Source organism: Trachurus japonicus, chromosome 11 (assembly GCF_045865225.1).
Source record: "Trachurus japonicus isolate A0001 chromosome 11, Traja_1.0".
Classification (NCBI taxonomy): Eukaryota; Metazoa; Chordata; class Actinopteri; order Carangiformes; family Carangidae; genus Trachurus; species Trachurus japonicus.
The window spans coordinates 10097818-10116453 of record NC_140917.1 but is presented as its reverse complement, the minus strand read 5'-3'; the positions used below and the strand labels follow the sequence as shown (position 1 = coordinate 10116453).

Genomic DNA, 18636 nt, shown 5'->3' with positions numbered 1-18636 from the left:
AAAAGATATTGTGAAGCTGTTTTAAGCCTGTTTTAAACGTCTGCACACATTGTCCATCTTGCAAAAAAACAGACAAGGAATACTAAGGATACAGGGAGATGTGCCAAACGGAGGAGCGAATGTGATAACTGCTGCTTTTCTTGAGCATTCATGTGTGTCAGAATCAGGCTTTAGGACTGTATTGTGTGTTGTAACATCTTGACACACAACGGGGTGTGCGTTTACATAGAAAACAATAGCCGTGGGGGTTTTGACACGTCCCATTACCCTTAAGAAATGTGTGTTTGTAGCTTTTGTTTATCTCCCACGAACAGCCAATGTATGTTAGAGTAAAGACGTTGGCTGTAGAGAGCCGGCATCTCACAACAAACATCTCTGTGTGGATGAAAACTGCTCAAATTTAGACAGATTTGAAAACTTGACAGGAACTCCCCCTCCTCCATGTAGCTGCTCTACTAACAGACAGTGTCTTGCTTGTTTAACATGATTTTTGCCGTTTGTTGATAAAAAAAAGGTGTGTTTTTTTCTTAAAGCCACTGTTTTGGTGAAAGTTTGATGAAGACCTAAAATTCAGAATCACAAAAAAATTGATGTTACAAAAGATATTATGTTATGCACTCAATACTTGGTTGGGGATATTTGACTTGAACTAGGCTACTGGAAATAGACTTTTCCGTAATAATCTAATACTGAGATGCTGTTTGTTGTTTAAGGTTTGCGTTTCTAGTGTCAATTTAGGACTTTGAAGGGATATTTTGGCAAACTCCTCTCGGCCATGTGCATTTGTTTACAACAAAGGAAGCGAGAAATTAATCAATAGAGCAGTAGATAACGTTATATACCATGCGTGTATAATGTTGTTTAATCTGTCCTAAACAAGAGATTACGGCCCCGATCTTGCAAAGTTGTTTTTCAACCAAGAGACGCAATAAGCAACACACACATGGAAGGCAGAGAGCCTCCACTCTGCTTATGTCAGGCAAATGTTAGAGACTACTTGATATGTGCAAGCTAAGCAGTAATTCAAGCCAAATATTTGAAACTAGCCAACGTAGGTCAGCTAAACAGAAACTTGAGGCTAATATTGGAAACTAGCCAATATTAGTTAGCTTAACAGAAACTTAATGTTAAAGTTGGAAGCCAGTCAGCTAAGCTGTAACTCAAGGCTATACTAAGAAACTATAGCATTACATTAACTTAAGCATTCATTTGTGGATACTTGACACAGTTTAATTCAGAATCTCTTTAGGTAGATCTAACTTTAGTTAATTAAACAAGCTAATTAGCAACTGCTACTTGTTCTTACCCGCAGGGTCTGCGTAACACACTGGAAAAGAGATTTGAAACAAAACCGCTGGTAACTTGAGGCAGGCAGAAGATATGCTCAACAAACATCAAGGTAAAGAGATGGTATGGTCTCCAAGATGCTCCCAGGCATGAATATGGAAGAGGTAATATTCACAGTTACCAGTAAGAAGAATATAAATGTTACAAATGGCTTTTGTCCCAAACCTTGAAATTATTGTCAAACTAAAGCGAACCCACATCTGTTTGTTCCATGTCTTCCACCCAGTACACAAATGACAACGTCCAAAATAACCTGAAAAATGGGAAAATTGCATGTTTTATCATGTTAACTAATGTATAATACATATAATGTATAATAAATAAAAGTTTTTTCACGAGGTAATACAAATTTTATCAAGGTTTGAATTTTCAAGCAGTATTCACCAGTGGGAAGCAACAAAAGCTGTTTAAAGTAAAGAAGTCATATTTACCTGATTTCCCATGGGGATTGAATGCAGCATCAGACACAAAAAATGCTTTTTTTTTCTTGCTTTTTTTTGTTCATCTTTCGCAGGTTGATTTATCTGCCGAGACACGAGCTCAAACCCCAAACACTCAAAACACAATATGAATATTTAGACGCACACTCTAATGCACTGTATACACACACTGCACACATCACTAGAAAAATGGCACACTTACAGTACACACACAGCGAGCGCTCCGAGGGCACGACAGCTTTCAATCCGCTGTGTGCTGCTATCAGGCCGAAATGTGATTCCTCACCTAAATTCTCATTCATTTTTAATTTTTTTTTACAACCCCCTTCATTCACATTGTGATTCCAAAGGCAGAGCTTATCTTAAATTAACACCGGCACCGTGATATCCTTTGAGAATACCGACCAGATATTACAGTGGGCCCGGGATGGGCTCAGCGACGTGGAGAACATTCAGGATGAGCGGGATGGAAACGCCTCCCTCGTCTTTTACGGTTGCATCAGGCGTCAACAGTTTCAAGGCTGCAGAAGTTTTTTTTTTTTTTTTTCACCCTTTATAGTATTTTCTTTCCTCTCATCTCCATCATCTCCCTCTTTTTTTGTGAGTGAAGTGGGTTTATCAGGTGAAATCAGCCGAGGCTCGGAGCGCTCACCTCACTTCACCACATCAGTCTGAATTGTGGATGGAGAGAACATGAGGTCAAAAATGTTTGGAGCTTTTTCTCTATTTTTTTGAAGCTTCGGCTCTGGATGAAATCACACTAACAGTTTGTTTACTTTTGTCCAAACCAGAGTGGAATATGTTTCATTTGTTGAAGTCTTCTGCCCTGTTCGCTGAGGTTCAAGCCAGCTTTCTAAAGACAGGCTTAAGTAAACACACACCATTGTACGCTTGTTAACTGTACCCACAATTTTTTAGAAAGGCCAAGGTCATGAGTAAAAAAAAATAAAGAGTCCAGTTGTTTTGGAGACCTCTCTACAGCACCAGGTAGGTTATTCAGGTGGACAGAAGTAAAACCTCTTCAATGTGTCCACTTCCAGGTAAAGAAGGTTAAATCATTTACTTATCCTTCATTGATCAGTTGCAGGCCTTTAATAAGTTGGAGAGTCATAATTCAAACAACAGAGTGGTAACTAGTTTGCATAAAATCATCCACATTTTGTATTTATTGGGTTTTTCTCTCTACATTTACTAAGTTGCACACGGATCAAGAACAAACCCACTCAATTCATTAATAGGAAGGCTACTTGTACTATAATCAGACAGCAATCAATCAATTTTGGTCGAGATATCTTGCAGCTGTTTCCCAGAAAAGTGGTCAAACCTAACCTCTGAGTTGCCAGTACAAAACTTTTCTTTAATGACTGAAGAAAAGTTTTGTTTTGGCAAATCAGAGGTGTTTTTTATTTTTTACCAATGCCTAAAGCAACAGTATTGGTTGTAATGGTCACTTAGAATTTCCAGCACTCTTAGTAAATGATTGCACTTTTAATATAAAGCGCACAGCAGCAGTACAGATAAATGGACGCGTTTCACTAGGTTCAGCACTTACCAACTTCAGCCAAGATAAGCTGTTATGATACGTTCTCTGAGCAGCTACTTCTTTCAGGCAGCCTGGATGCTTCAGTGACTTATCGGTATCGGAAAATGACGAAACAGGAAACAAGTGATACAAATAGAAGCAAAACAAGAGGGTTGCTTTTGACAGTTGGAGACAGCTATCGGTGACTAAAGGAACTGATGCTGAATTCATAAGAATTTCTCTAGAATAGGAAGCAAACAGTTTTTCCATATGTAAATATTGGAAAAGTGAGTCAGACAGGACAATCTGTTGCCTAAACCGACCACACAGATGAGTCAGGATGTGACCTCCTGTTGTACTGCAGTGTAACTGGGAAAACAAGGAGAGATGGTTGCATACTTTCCATTTTCACTATGAAAATCTTGACATCCCAAAGCAGCAGTGTGCATTACAGTAACTTTACAGTCTTGGATATAGTTGGATTGTTGGAGTTTATCTTCTGGAGTCAGCCCCAAATCGTGCAAACTCATCCAGTTTCAGTAGCTGTTGAGATAAAACTGCAATCTGCTGATAACACTGTGTACAGATGCATGTGGACCACATTAGATACACATTGAAACACACACACAGTGAAGAGCACAGGGTGTACCCTTTGAAAAAGGCTGTGTTTTATTGAAATACAGCAGACATCAACAGGTTGTTTTGCTGACCTGGGCAACAGAAACAGGGCTTGAATACTTTTCAAACGACGTAAAACAAAAATTGATGGCTGATTTTATTTTTTATTTTTTTTCCCATATAATTTTAAGTCATAAAAACAGCAATGACACTTTTGGATGCGTTTGTGGTCCAGACTGAGGCTGCGTCTCCTCAGCCCAGAGCACAAACTGATGGATTACAGTGTCTCCGTCACGTTGGAAACTGAACGGAAAACAGTTTAACTTTGTCCCGCTTTGCGGATCTGACTCGGACTTTCAAAAATGCTGGTATACAAAGTTTAAAATCAACTGGAGGGAGGATCTGAAACAGTGTTCAGGCCTGTTTTTGTGCCCAGGGTTGGTTGTTTGATAGTAGCAGTAGTAGAAGAAGCAGAACCTCAGTTATGAAGCAGGGCTGGCCTCAACTCCCCTTAAAAAGACATTTCAGTGCACCTGGTTTCCCCAAGAATTAATAACCTTGATTCGTCCACCAACATGGACAAGGCAACGTCAGGTTCGATCTGCGAAGAGTGATTGAACAAGTCGGAGCTGTCGAACTGAGGATTTCTCTATAGTGTCATTGGGATATTCATCTACGAAGATTATAATTTAGCTAAATGTGAGACTCCAGCTATCCCCATTGATTTACCTCTGTCCACAAATGAACTGAGATAGTTTGATTTAAAAGTGCATTTTGCGAGAACCCTGTCAGTACCTACAGCATATTGATTTGCATCGTTTGTGTTTAAATCCAGCATTACACTTTTTGGGGAAAAACAAAACAAAACAAAACTTAACAGAGACACATATCCGAGTCGTCTCTCAGGTGAGGGAATACTTTTGCATAAGTCATTTCTTGATTGTCTGAATCTTTTAAAACTCCCTTTCAGGCTATTAAAGTGACTTTGAATACGTTTCAAAATACAAAATGCAATCAGAGCTTTCTCTGATTTCTACTTTTTTTTTTTTTGCCAACGCTAAATTAAAACCCTGACGACAGCTGAGACTGAGGACGGATAAAGACCCCTGAAGTTTACCTGGTGATCAAGGATGGATCACACGAGGGATTCTCTTTCAAAATGAACATTTTGTCCACACAGTACCGCGGTACGTAGCACGGATGACCTCCTGTAGTTACAGTTGGGAATAAGGCAAGGATGTAATATGGTAAGTGTGAATCTTTGGGAGTTGGTATTGCCCAGAAAACCTTGTTGTGTATTATTCTTTTAACATGATCGTAACAGGAGTTAAAACTTCTGAAATACAAACTTTTAGTGGAAGACTCAGTAGATCAGTCAGAAATGCAGTTGTGGACAAAGATTGTTGGTTTGTGTTAAATCAAGACTCAAGAGAAACAACTGATCACTAACACGTCTAATAACTTTAACCATGAATATACATTTCCTGTCCTTGTGTTTTCATGGTTGTTTTGGGGGGAAAAAATCGCTCTATCAGAGTAAACCTCAGGGTACAGACAGCGATCCAGCCTCGATGCTGTCGCACAGTTCTCATTGGTCTTTGAAACGTGACCGAATTACCCGAAAACTTGTTTTTTTTTGGCTGGAAAACCAGGTGCACAGAACAGATAAAAATCTCAACATGAGAAAACAGAGCAAGTTTAAATGAAACAAAGGAAGGACTCGTGCACACTAGCTCTACTCTAGATTTAGTTTAGTCGTAACGTGGATAAATCTCAAAGATTTGAATCCAAACAAACCCAACGAGTGAATGTAAAAACTCTTACTCTCGAGGGTCGCTGGATGTGAAAGGTTAGCGAGGTTTTCACTTCATGCTCATTAACTTTTTTGTCATGGTTTCATTTAAAAAAAAAAACCTGATTTCTTTTGAAATGCTGGTGTGACTGAACCTTTCATAAACAATAAAACTACGGGTTTCAAAGTAAAGGGCTCAAGACAGTGAAGAGGAGCCACTTTGTTGAGTTACATGTCACAGAAGTTTCACAATTTCTTCTCTAATAAAAGAAAACTTACAGCTTTTTGTTCTGCGGCCACGAGCAGCTGGTTCAATATTTATACTATAACGATAATGAAACCTCTGACAGATGTCTTCTGTTGGACTCTTCCCCACCCTGACTGCTAGTGTGCGCGACCCTTTCCTCCTCTGACATTCAGACAGTAAACCTCCACAACATTTACTTAACTCCACCCCCCCAAAGCAAATACATTCAATCATTCATCAGAAAAATATTCAATTAAAACTATACACTTGCAAAAATAAAAGTCTCTTGGAAGCTTTCTAAGGCTGAGCGTCCACCAGGAGCCTCTCTGCGCAGCGCTGCTTGCTTTTCTTTCTTACTTACTTACTTAGTTTCTTTTTTTTTATGCTTTTTTTTTTATTTATTTGCGGAAGTGGCGTGCAGCAGCGTGACGGAGAGCTTCAGTGATGCCGAACGCTATGAGATTAAAAAACTATGAAGACTTTAAAAGCGAAGCATTTCATTTCATTCGACTTTTCATACCGACAGCCCAGGGTTTTCCGTACAAGGAAAATAAAAACAAAAAAAAACCCCTCCGGCTGCTACCAATCGGTTGCCCGGTGGACGGAATTGAAAACCCCTCCCCCTGTCGTTGTGTTGTTTGTTGAGGCCAGCCCTGGAAATGCATTTGTAAATACAGTATTTCAGATATATGTAGTCTTATCATCTTTAAATCTGACCAGGACACTACAGCGGCAGAACCAATACATAAAGAAGCTCATATTTTGTTTTTACTATTATTCTTTTTTGTCGGAATGGAACTAGTTTCAACTAAGCCTACCAAGCCAACATGTAGTTATGTATTGAATAAAAGGCTATTTATCTTTTTTTTTTGTTTGTTTTTGTTTATTACAGGTTTGTATGATGGTGTGCAGGACGACAAACAGAGAGAGAGACAGAGACAGAGAGAGAGAAAGAGAAAAGAGAAAGATAAAGAGAAAAACAATCAACCAAGAAGGGAAAACGGACAAAAAAAAAGGGAAAAGAGACTAGAAAGAAAGCGTGAGAGACAAAGAAAGGATGAAAAGTAAGAAGTGATAGAGCAAGGAAGAGAAACGGAGAGAAAAAGAGAGAGAGAGATTAAAGTATGATTCAGGCAGCATGATTCTGGATTGTGGGTTTTTTTTACTGTCGAGAGTGTGTTGTGAGATCGTTACCATTGAATCCTTCTGCGTTTGCCACCATTTTTGATTTGAGTTTCTCAACTGCTTTTTTGTTCCTTATCGGTTTTTAAACAAAGATCCACGACAGTCACTTGGTCATACAAGCATGTTCGTCGGAACAAGAAGTGCAGATTGGCTTAAGTTTCTTTTTTTTTTTTTCTGTGTTGTTTTTCCTTTGCTTTTTCTTCAAAAAAGGGTTCCAGACAGAGTGGCTACAATAATAATAATAATAATATAATAATATAATAATAGCACTTGACTTCACTTCAGCACAGTAAAAAAAAGAAAAAAGGTCCAAAGGTGCTTTTTTTTGTGTGTGTTTTTTTTTTTTTTTTTTTAAATCTGATTTGATGTGAAGCGAAGTCCCCCCTCTTCCTCACTCCTCCCCCTCCCCGTCCCCCTCCTCCTTCTCCTCCTCCTCCCCCTCCCACCGCTCCTCTCAGCGGGGAAGTGGCGGGCGGAAGTCCAGTGCCGGTGAGATGAAGAAGAAGTGACTGAAGTATTGCCAACTGGTCTGTCTTTTTTTTTTTTTTTTTGTTTAGTCTTTTTTTTTTTTTGTAGTGGTTCCACTCTGGTTCAGTACAAAAAGAGAAACGAGATGGAGAAAGAAAGAATGAAAGAATTAAAAAAAAAAAAAAGAAAAACGTTGCATGCATGCACGCATACCACTGCTGGCACAGTTTTTTTTAAAAAGTCCATCAAAAAAAGAAAAAAAAAAGAAAAGAAAAAAAAACAGAGCCGAGAGAAACTGAGTGAGAGAGGGGTTTGAAAACAAAAAAAATAAAAAAAATAAAAGAAGAAAAAAAAACAAAAAAAAACAAGGAGGGTTTCGGGGGGACAAGTTGCTCCCATTTTACAAAATGTAACAAAATTTTTCCCGCAAAATTTTACAAATCTGTAGCAATACAGGAAAAACAAAAGAGACGAACAAACAAACATATATATCCTATTTACAAGAAGAAGAAGAAGAACCCTTTTTTTTTTAAAGTGTAGTGAGAATGCAGCAGATCCCAGCTTTGGCACTCGGCGTTTGTGTTTGTTGTTTTTTTTGTTGTTTTTTTTCGTGTGTTTTTTTTTTCTTGTTTGTTGTTTGTTTGTTTTAAATCCACCCTGTCGGTCAGTCGGTGTGTACAGTCAGACTGCTGCTGCAGGCAACACATTCAGTGCTCCGGTTCGCCCTTCTCCTCCTCCTCCTCCTCCTCCTCCTCCTCCTCTTCCTCCTACTCATCCTCATCCTTGCATCTCCACGGCAACACAGGTCACGCACAACATCACCCCCAGCCACAGATGTCCGTCCATCCATCCATTGAGTCCGAGTTCACAACCTGCTAATCCCCCCTCTCACGAGACGGATGCTGCTGCTGCTGCTGCTGCTTCCTCAACACTGACTGAGGGGGTTTCGGGGCCTTAAAGTAAAGTGCTGGTAAAGAACCGAGGTCCCTCTTAAAGGGGAAGTTTATAATCGGGAAACATTGATCGTTAAAGGTTCAAATCCAAACCCAGCTTCCTTCAGAGGGGAAAGGTTTTAGAGAGGGTATAAAAAAGCTTTTTGGACATCAATCGAATCAGAGTCATCAAGACTTCTACATACTGTACAGATCAAAGCTCTCCTTTAAACAGTAGGTCAAGACCCTGAAGTCAGGTTTTAATTCAAATTTAGTGCAAATTTTAACGAGATTTCATGAAAATACACACACACAAAGTGAAGTCATTAAAAGATTTGGTCGAAGCTCGAAAAAAATGGAAAACTGTGTGAAATTTCACATTTCTGTTTGATTTATGCGTCACTGTGACAAAGGATCCTATATTATTGTGATATTTCACCTCATTTATATACACAATGTTTGACTTTTCATATCAGATTTCTCAAATCTCCTCTTAAAGTTAATTGTAGGATAAATAAAAATAAACATTAACAGAATTTTTTGACTGAAAATCAGAGTTTGCTGTGCTCTCAGGTTGAAAATCTGTTTTGCACCTGTATCCATCACTACAACGAGGTGAGGTTAGTGTCGATAGATTTTCTGGGCTTGTTAATGTAAGTTTAAACTCCCTGTTAAAGGGAACATGAGGCTTTTCAAACCGTTAAGAAACTCTCTTAAAGCGAAGGACCACTGGGCTTTTACTCACTAATCATACGTCCTCTTAAAGGGAAAGTTTAGCTGTAGATAAACCAGTGTCGCTTATTGTATGTCTCAAGTTGTTAGCCTTGGCTTTAGGGGAGTTTCCTTGAGTTAATGAATTTATCAGACCTCCTAGAGAGAAGGTTTAGTTCTTCGTAAAACCACCAACATTGACTATTGATGCAGACTGTTTCCTAATCCACACTGTGGCCCAAGTTTCACATTACACTCTCATTTTTACCGATTCTTTCATATTTTAAAATACAGTAAGTGTAGTAAAATATCAGAGTGAAATGAATTTGGACGCCTTCATCCCACAATGCAACACAGAGGAGCTGGAGAAAAATCCAGTGATAAAAAGTCAGAGTGTTACAAGGCAAGTCCTTGAAAGGACGTTTTTTTTTTTTTTTTTTACCATCACTTCTCCGGCTTTTGAAATTGGATTTTCACAGAAAAAGGAGAATCACAGGATTTGTAACTTTTTCCTGAAATTTCAGCTCCATCACATGGTCTTCATCGGCTGACAATGTGGGCCTGATGGCTGTTATGATTTTTTTTTTTTGTTGCCCTTTCTGGCTCAGAGGGAAATGTTTAAAGGCCAAACATATGTGGTATTAAGGTAGATGTCCATGTCTTTATCGATTATGAATCAGCTCTAAGTTCTACATTATTATCTACAAAGCCTCAGTCCACAGAGAAATGCACACAGCCGGTTTTAAACACTGAGCATTAAGACGAGCCATCAGGGCTTCTGTAACTTTGTGATGTCACAAAAAAAGCAGTCATCAAGCCCCGCCCACCATACAGCACTTACAGGATTTAGTTTTTCAGAGAATTTCACCTGAAATTTAATCACTAATCGCTCCACAAACGAAGGCCACGCCACAGGGCTGAACGGTCTGTTTTTCCAAATCCAAAATTAACCTTAACTGAATTTTGCAGTTTGTCTGTCTGATTCTCATTAGTCTGTTGGTCTTGGGAGGTCTGATAAATATTCTAGTTGAGTTGAATTGTGGGTTATGTAGGCGCCATGTTGTGATAAAGAGGACAAATGCCTGGTTCTGCTGTATCGCTTTTGTTCATTTCTTTTGTCTTTCTACAACCTATTCATCACAGGATTGATTATTTTGGAGCGCAGTCAAACAACAGATCACTGTGCACACGAGTATACAGCGTGCTGTACGTAACATTAAACTAGGACACTGAGGAGATGTTCAGGAACCACCAGTGTCATTTATCATAAACTAGATTAAAGGGAAGGTTGTTGTTTGAGAGCCAGTATTTCCTTATTTTTGTCTATTGTGCGTGTGTGATTCACTGGTGGTATGTTTTCCACAAAAAAAAAAAAAAGAAGATGTTCGGCTTCACCAACTTTGGTTTTTCTAGGCCTCCAAAAGTAGCTGGTAATAAAAAGAGGCTGTTTGCACTTAAAACCGGCGGATTACAGGGACCAGGACTACTGATTATAAACCAATCCACCTCTTTGAAGGAATCTGTTTTCGAGGTTTTAAGAACCACGTCCTCCTGGAGAAAGACAAAATTCCACCTTAAAAAGGAAGCCTCGGCGTGTCGAGAGCCCCGTCACACCTTTGACTGCTCGGTGTGATTGTTTGCAGCATTTTGGGAAATCGTCTCCTCCGCTATAAGGAGGAATCAGTGGTTTAAGCGTCGAGCCTCGTCTCTCAATATACAGGCTAAAAAAACATTTGCCCCTGTTTTGTACTGTATTGTAATAATATTGTAAAACTCACATCACTGTGAAAAATGAAAAAAAAAAAAAAAAGCAGCGATGTGAGATTCACTAGTAAGGGAGGGCAATTTCAATTATCTTCACAGACCGTGACCCTGAATTTCTCCTTGCACTCTTTCAAAGTGGGGAGCATGTTTACGCCTCGCCAAAATAAAAATCTGCCACCCAAGATCCCCGTCCCCCACCCCTGTCTTATTTCAACTCCTCTTTTTTTTGTTGTGAACGTTACATCTGTGGAGGGGTTACTTTAGGTCGAGAACACTGACGAGATTACCGATGTTGTGCGTGATCTGCATTGCGACAATCAAAAAGGTAAAAATGAAAAAAAAAATAAAAAATTGTTAAAAAAAAAAAAAAAAAAGGAGGAAAAAAATATAATATCTGATAATTAAAAAAAAAAACTCTTCTTTTGTTGCTCCGTTCTTCGTTTTTCTTTCCTTCTGTATGTTTCCAACAGCAGCGGTGGCGGTGGCGGTGGCGGCGGCGGCGGTGGTGGTGGAAAGTCCTATTCGCACCTGAAATGGAAGGAGAATAGAAGAGAAAGAGAAAAAGAAAGAGAGAAAGATGAATATTAAAAACTGTCAAACGTTTCCTGGCACAGGAGAAATGTCAGTTTCACAGTAACTCAGATCATTCCCACCAAAAAAGAGAAAGAAACAAAAAAACAAAAGAGAGAGGGGATTAAAAAGCAATTGTTGTGCCAGGAGCCGGTGTTCCCGGTCGCCTGGTGCTGCTGGGAACTGGGACACGTTGTGAAATAGCGGCTTTCTCATTCGGCGGCAGACCTGACCGGCCGGCGCTCTCTCCTCTAATCCATGTAAGAGGGAAACTGTGTTAAAGTTGTGTTTTGTGTGGAGGTGATTAAAACGAAGCTCACAGTCGCTGTGATTACAGGAACAGGACAATGGACGGTGAAACACACACACACACACACGGTTTCATCCTCTACACACACAAAAAAAAAAAATTCTGTGGCTCCGACCTTTGTTAATGTCACCTACAAAGTACATTTATCGCATCAGTGCTAGAAGACTTCCTGTTGTTTTGACACGCAACGTTCTGCATCTAGAGAGGCTATGATCAATTAACTCAATTAACGAGCCCATTGGTTTGTGGTTGCAAAGCAGGTTGTCATGGCAACACCTAGTAGTGGTTTTACTTCTGACGAGAGCAAAAAAGTTAAAGTAAAGTATAAAGAGTCAACAAAACACAGTTTATGTTGTGTCTCTGATCAAAGTTGACTAAAAACGATATGCAATATACAGGACGTCATTCATAGTTTTAGTGTATTTCAAGTCATTGTTTTGGTTTCCTGACCCTTTAAAGGGGAACTATGCAAGTCCAGAGGCTTTTCCGCTGTTTTGCTAACGCTCCTCTTGTCCATGTGCATTTGTTTACAACGAAGCGGTGAAAAATCAATACATGGAGCGGCGGATAACGTTACACATGTGTATTTGTTTAGTTTTAACCATCATACACAAAAGATTGGCGGTTACAGAGCACGTTTGTGTCACGGTGCCGCACGGTGTTGCAAGGTTGGTTTCCTGCCATGAGACGCCAGGTGGAAAGCAGAGAGCCTCCGTTGTCGCTCGTAACAAGTCACAAGTCATGTAGTTAACTATCACAATTACGCTTTTTAATTAAGCTAAAAATGTAGCATAGCCACGAGAGAAATCCTGCTTAGTTCCTCTTTAAAACACAGTACAGTGTTTATTAAGACACAGCTGTTTCCCTCAGCAGCTGGTGGAGACCAAACATGGAGCTACAAGACAAGTAGGAAGTCATCACCACCAAACAGGACTCATCTTCATGTTTCTCTGTAACTGCTGGATGTGGATGGAAGCCAACTTAAAGGGATAGTTCACCCTAGAATGATATTTCGCTCATTATCTACTCACCCTCATGTTGACTAAGGGCTGGAAGAATTTTCAGAGTCCACCGTCCCTTCTCTGAGTTACAGGGGGTCTTGGCGTAGCAGTGCATGTCCATATAACGGTTGCAAAGGGACACCAGAGCTCTTCGTAAAAAAACACACACACAAAAAAACATCCAAATACCTCCATGATGCTCGTATGTAATGTCCGTCTTGTGCTGAAGCCCCAAATTGCGTAATTGTCCCGAAAAAAATGAAATAAGTCTATATTTTAAGCTTGTTTGTAGCGGAAGCTTCTCGAAGCTCCTCTTCCTGGTCCGTCCAAATCTCGCGTGATTTGCGCCGGCGTCAGTGCGGTTACTGCGAATCACGCGAGATTTGGACGGACCAGGAAGAGGAGCTTCGAGAAGCTTCCGCTACAAACAAGCTTAAAATATAGACTTATTTAATTTTTTTCGGGACAATTACGCAATTTGGGACTTCAGCACAAGACGGACATTACATACGAGCATCATGGAGGTATTTGGATGTTTTTTTGTGTGTGTTTTTTTACGAAGAGCTCTGGTGTCCCTTTGCAACCGTTATGCACTGCTACGCCAAGACCCCCTGTAACTCAGAGAAGGGACGGTGGACTCTGAAAAGGACTCTGAAAAGGTTTTGATCTAGAAACTGAACAGAAAAAAAGAGTGAAACTGTATTTAAATAATGGCTTTAAAGCTCCAGTTGGTAAGTTGACGAAAGTGAAAGTAAACTCCGCGACTTGGTCGGAAATTTCAAGACAATACTCCGTCAGGTCCCTTTATGAACCTCTGCCAAGCGCCCCACACACACACAGACACACACAAAGTAGCCATGAACGCACCCACAGAGAAAAAAAAAAAAAAAAAAAAGATGTACCGTATCCATAGCACGACGTGTAGGAGCGGCGATTGGCTGCTCCTCCTGCTCCCTCTACCTGACTGGTGGAGAATCGTCGGGCGCGGTGGATTTTGGCAAATACAGGCTGTAGGTGGAGCCAGAGGAGTTGGATTTTGTCCTAAATTACTCATTTAATGTCTGACCATCAGAATATAGTGACAATTCCAGCAAATATGACTGAATAATTGTTACCAACTGAAGCTTTAAATTCACTATAACACATGTTAAACTCACCTGCTTCTACTTTGTCTGTTTGTTTCAACCACTGTTAAGCTGCTGTCAGTAAACCTGCACACTTCCTGCAGATGTTTCAAATCAAAAGCCTTTCCATGAAAATGCAGTCAAAACAAGGCTCTGAAGGAAGTATTTAATGATGCAGCATAATGAAGCCTGGCCAAAGCTCAATCAGCAGGACTTTTTCGTCCTCTGCGGTGAGTTTTCTCCTCTTTCTTCCTGTTCTAATCTTCACTTTCCCACGCTGTCAAAACCCGATCCTGATAACACCACATGTGACCAATCATCTTTCAGCCCCCGGTCCTCAAGCCAAGTCCTTGTTTCAGTTTCGCAGACGTTTAATGAACTCTCTGTGAAATGTTTCCTCTGAGCTTCTTTGTTGATGTTTGGGAAGCGATGAAATCATCAGCTCCGAGTTAGAAGGAAAAAATGAAACACTTGTGTTCAGCTGGACAAGCTGTGAACAGCTGTTCAATCAGCTGTACAATCAGTCATCGTTACACAACAGCTGACGATCCAATATGGCTGACAGAGGGTGCGTTACAACGTCTTCACATATACAACACGGCAGAATGTGCAGATGATCTAAAGCCGCAAAATAAAACGGGATTTAATGAGTTTCAGGAACTTTTAAGACCTTCGACGAGAATTTAATCTCATGTTAAACTGTCAGCTCAACCAGGTCACTCAAGGTCTCATATTTTATACTTTGCATTGGTGGTCAATGATGAGACATCTCAGCTCAAGTAAACAACAGGTTGGTGACGGAAACTCAGTGGCAATGGAAACCCAATCGAAATCCCAATTGAATGTTGTTGTGTTTGGGTGGGCGGGGCTTGGGGCACAGCTGAGAGCGTCATCTGCTTTGTTGTGACATCACAAAGTGACAGGAAGTCCTGACGGCTGGAATTAAGGCTCAGTTTCTGAATACAGGCTGTGTGCATTTCTCTGTGGACTGAGGCTTTGATACTTTCACAGTATTAATATAGAACCTAGAGCTGCTTTATAATCACACTACACATGGACATCTACCTTTATACTGTATGGAGCTTTAATACAAACATCTACCTTTATATTGTATGGAGCTTTAATATGCCATTTTTCTTCATACAAGCTTTACTTGCCCTAAAGGTAATTCTAATCTAAAAATCCAAACAATTATCACTTGTCAGGGATAGCAGAGAGATAGAGAAGAAAACATTAACAAAAAATACAAAAACAAAAACACTGGCCTTGCAGAGTAAACCTTAAAGCTTTCTCGTTCAGGCCTGAGTCAAGTCGCTACATCCATCATCCATCTTCAACATAATAAACAACTTGGGAGCAAAGAGCTTCTGCAGAAAAAACAGTTTGATGAAGCAATGCTTGGACTTGACTCTGTAGTTTATCGTTTAGTTTTTTTTGTTTCTTTTATTTTGTCTGAATATTTCAAGAGCAAGTTTCAGCGAAATTTGGCAGGAAGTTTGTCGATGTTTTGTTTTTGGTTCAGGTCCAGCAGATTGACAACATTGCAACATTGAGTTATTTTCCTAATGGACTGCGCTGCAGTGAGTTGAATGAAAAACACCAGCGTTACGATTGTCGCTGTGTTTTCTGATAAAAACGCATTATGTTATTAAAATCTATTAAATCTTAACTTTGAGGACGGTGCAGCTGTGGGGGAGGTCTCCGCACTGAGCTCTACACTGATTATATTTCTGCCTTTTCAAAGCATCACATTGACATTGCAGCTGAGGAAGGAAAACACAAGATGCAAGATCTGGGTGATTAAACCTTCAAAAAAGAAACTTGTGGCCAGTTTCTAGCACAAAATGAAAGATTTTTCACCGGGAAAAACTCCCTCTCATTAAAACTGATGGTTGAAAATTAAAACATTTTTATTTTAAGATCGTGGTTACCTGGAAACAGGTAACTTGCGGTGTCTGCCGTCTCTGTGTTTTACATTATAATAATGATGGGGAGGGAGAAGCACTGCAGCATTTTGGCAATTAAGCCTTCATCTATAAGCTACGACTGTTGATAAGTTATTATGGGACGCTGCGGCGCGCTCGGCTGATTAAATGAAGCCCCGAGCTGCTGTGATTAGTGAGACAGGACAATGGATGGTGCGCACACACACACTATTAAAACACACACGCACGCACACACACACAGAGACGGGCTGGAGACATCGCACCACATCAATTTGCGCTGCAGGAATTTGTTTTTGCTCCATCAGTCGTCACGACTCCGTAATACAATCTGCTCGACCCCATCACTCCTTATTACTCCTTATTGGCGGCTGTGACCTCTGACCTCTAATCTGACCCCTCACCCTGTGCCCTAAAACTAAAGGAGATAATTAAGATCAACTTAATGAGCCCTAATTAACAGATCCAGTTGCTTAGATCTCACAAAATCAAACACTTTCATGCACCTTTTATTTTTTTATATTTGGTTATTCCTTTTTTGCTCTGTTCAAAACCGTGCCCATCTCACTTCTCTCCATTTTCTAAATGTGTGAAATATTTCATCGCAGCCGCCTCTTGTAATTAATTCCAGACCTGTTGTTCTTAATATTCTCAGCAGATACACAATTCTTTTATCTACAGTACCATTACCTTGCCCTTCTCCCCAAAAGGAACAACACTATTATTGATTAATGCAGAATAATATCAGGGGATGTATATTTCATTTTGATAATGTGTTTTTTTTTTGGTGAATAGTTGAATAAGTTTGTCATGATTGTCACTAATTCCTTTTAAGAGCTGCATATGAGATGTTGGCTCCTCTCTGGGTTACGACAGGAGACGCAGACCGATTTCTAATTAACAAATAGAAACTAAAAGTAGTTTTTAAGATTCTTTAAATATATATCATTATGACTTTATTATGCAGCAGGGCCACAGATTGGACTTTAACCCATGCCCACCATACAGACACCCTACAGATGCTCCCGGCCTTACATTTACTGCTGCTAATTGACCGTTTGGAGCTACACTAATGGACATTTCTAAATCAACAATAGCTCTAATAAAACATGTAAAGTGAAGGACGTCGCTCATAGTGAAGAATAATCCCCTCAGCTCTGCGGAGCAGCATGTTTTCTGGTCCTCGTTTATTCTCCCGTCAGCCTTGTTTTTATCAAACATGCTCTGATAAACATGCAGCTCAGCAGCAAACAGCAGAACAGACACAGTCGGAGAGCAGCTGGTGAACACAGTGCAGCGTTTAGCAGCGTAACAGCCTGATATATTCCCCTCAGCAAGTGGTGCAGACCAAACACGGAGCTAAAAGAAACAGAGGGAAGCGCTGGATGTTGAAATAGGGAATTGCTCTCTGTGGTGATAATGTGCTGCATGATGCATTTAAAACCTGTTCTGCAACTTGTTAATGGAGCTTTATACTCCCTCTGTCTGTCACACGTGTACATTTGATCATACAAAACCAGAGCAGAACAACAGTGCATGTTCTGTTCCTGTTAACGTTATGTTTCCAATAAAACCTCTAACCCTGGAGATGGTTTATTAGCAGGTGGGTTTTTTATTTTCCATCTCATTTTTACATGAAGGTCTTTAACATGTTTTATGTTCTTTTAATGTCTCTGTCATGTGGAGAGGTTGGTGCATGTCATTTATTTGCTGTGCTGTATTCCTGTTTATGCTATGCAAGGCCATTATTATTAATATTATTAATATTATTATCATTATTGGATGAGTACAGAACTTTTTTTCAAAATAAGAGCAGACAGAGGCACAGATAATGTAAATCCAAGGTTTGAGGTTGCCATTTATGCAGTCCAGATTTTAAGGCAGCTCGATGCAAACTTGTTCTCTGTGATGTCAGGCTGTAAAAATAAGACTGACATGATAACCTGTTTTTAACCCGCTGTATTGTGACTTTCCACCGGTGCTGCCTTTTATTGTTATTCCTGTTTTTCTGAGTTGAAATAAGCAGAACCAGGAGAACAACCGTCTGCTGGTGCACAGTGTCGATGTGACGGCCACACAACAGTTTGATACAATACAAGAAATTTAATACACACACACACACACACACACACACACACACACACACACACACACACATTCTTTTATTTTTGGTGGTGCAGGGAGAAGTGACTTGGATACTGAATCCAAACTAGACATGTAAAAAAGAAATGAATTTTGTGTTTAGTGAAATAGAAAATGTGCAGAACTGAGATGTGAGGGAAGATTTTTTGCTTTTCCTTACGCGCACACACACACACACAAACACATAAACACAACAATGCACTATTTACTCCATCTCTCACATCACCACTGTAGCTGAAATGTGAGGTGAGGTGAGGTGAGGTGAAGAGATGTTTGTTTTTAATGCCCTCGTGCACATGGGGGAGGAGGAGCTTAATGACAAAATAATTGACAAAGCCAGGTCACACACCCACAACCATGAATAGGAAATGAACCACAATGACTTCACTGTCTTCAGAAGAACTGGCACTCGGCCCTGTGTGAGAACAATTTCAAAACCTGTTTTCATGCATGTGAGATTTTCAAAAGTTTTGTCTTAGATAAACAGAAGAGCGGACTACAGCTGAACTACTTTGTGCTC

The 18636-nt window shown here is 40.0% G+C and overlaps 1 protein-coding gene across 2 annotated transcripts in view; it reads right to left on the bottom strand.

The window, feature by feature from the left end:
• Positions 1-3955: 3955 nt before the first annotated feature.
• LOC146978224 (zinc fingers and homeoboxes protein 2-like) overlaps positions 3956-18636 on the bottom strand; it is a 143229-nt gene continuing 128548 nt past the window's right edge. Inside the window, exon 5 of one of the 2 annotated variants that reach the window (XM_085790918.1) lies at positions 3956-11544. The gene's annotated coding sequence lies outside the window, so the exon portion shown is untranslated. Of the gene's footprint in view, positions 11555-18636 lie in introns of both variants that reach the window. The other variant, XM_085790917.1, reaches the window with a different exon arrangement.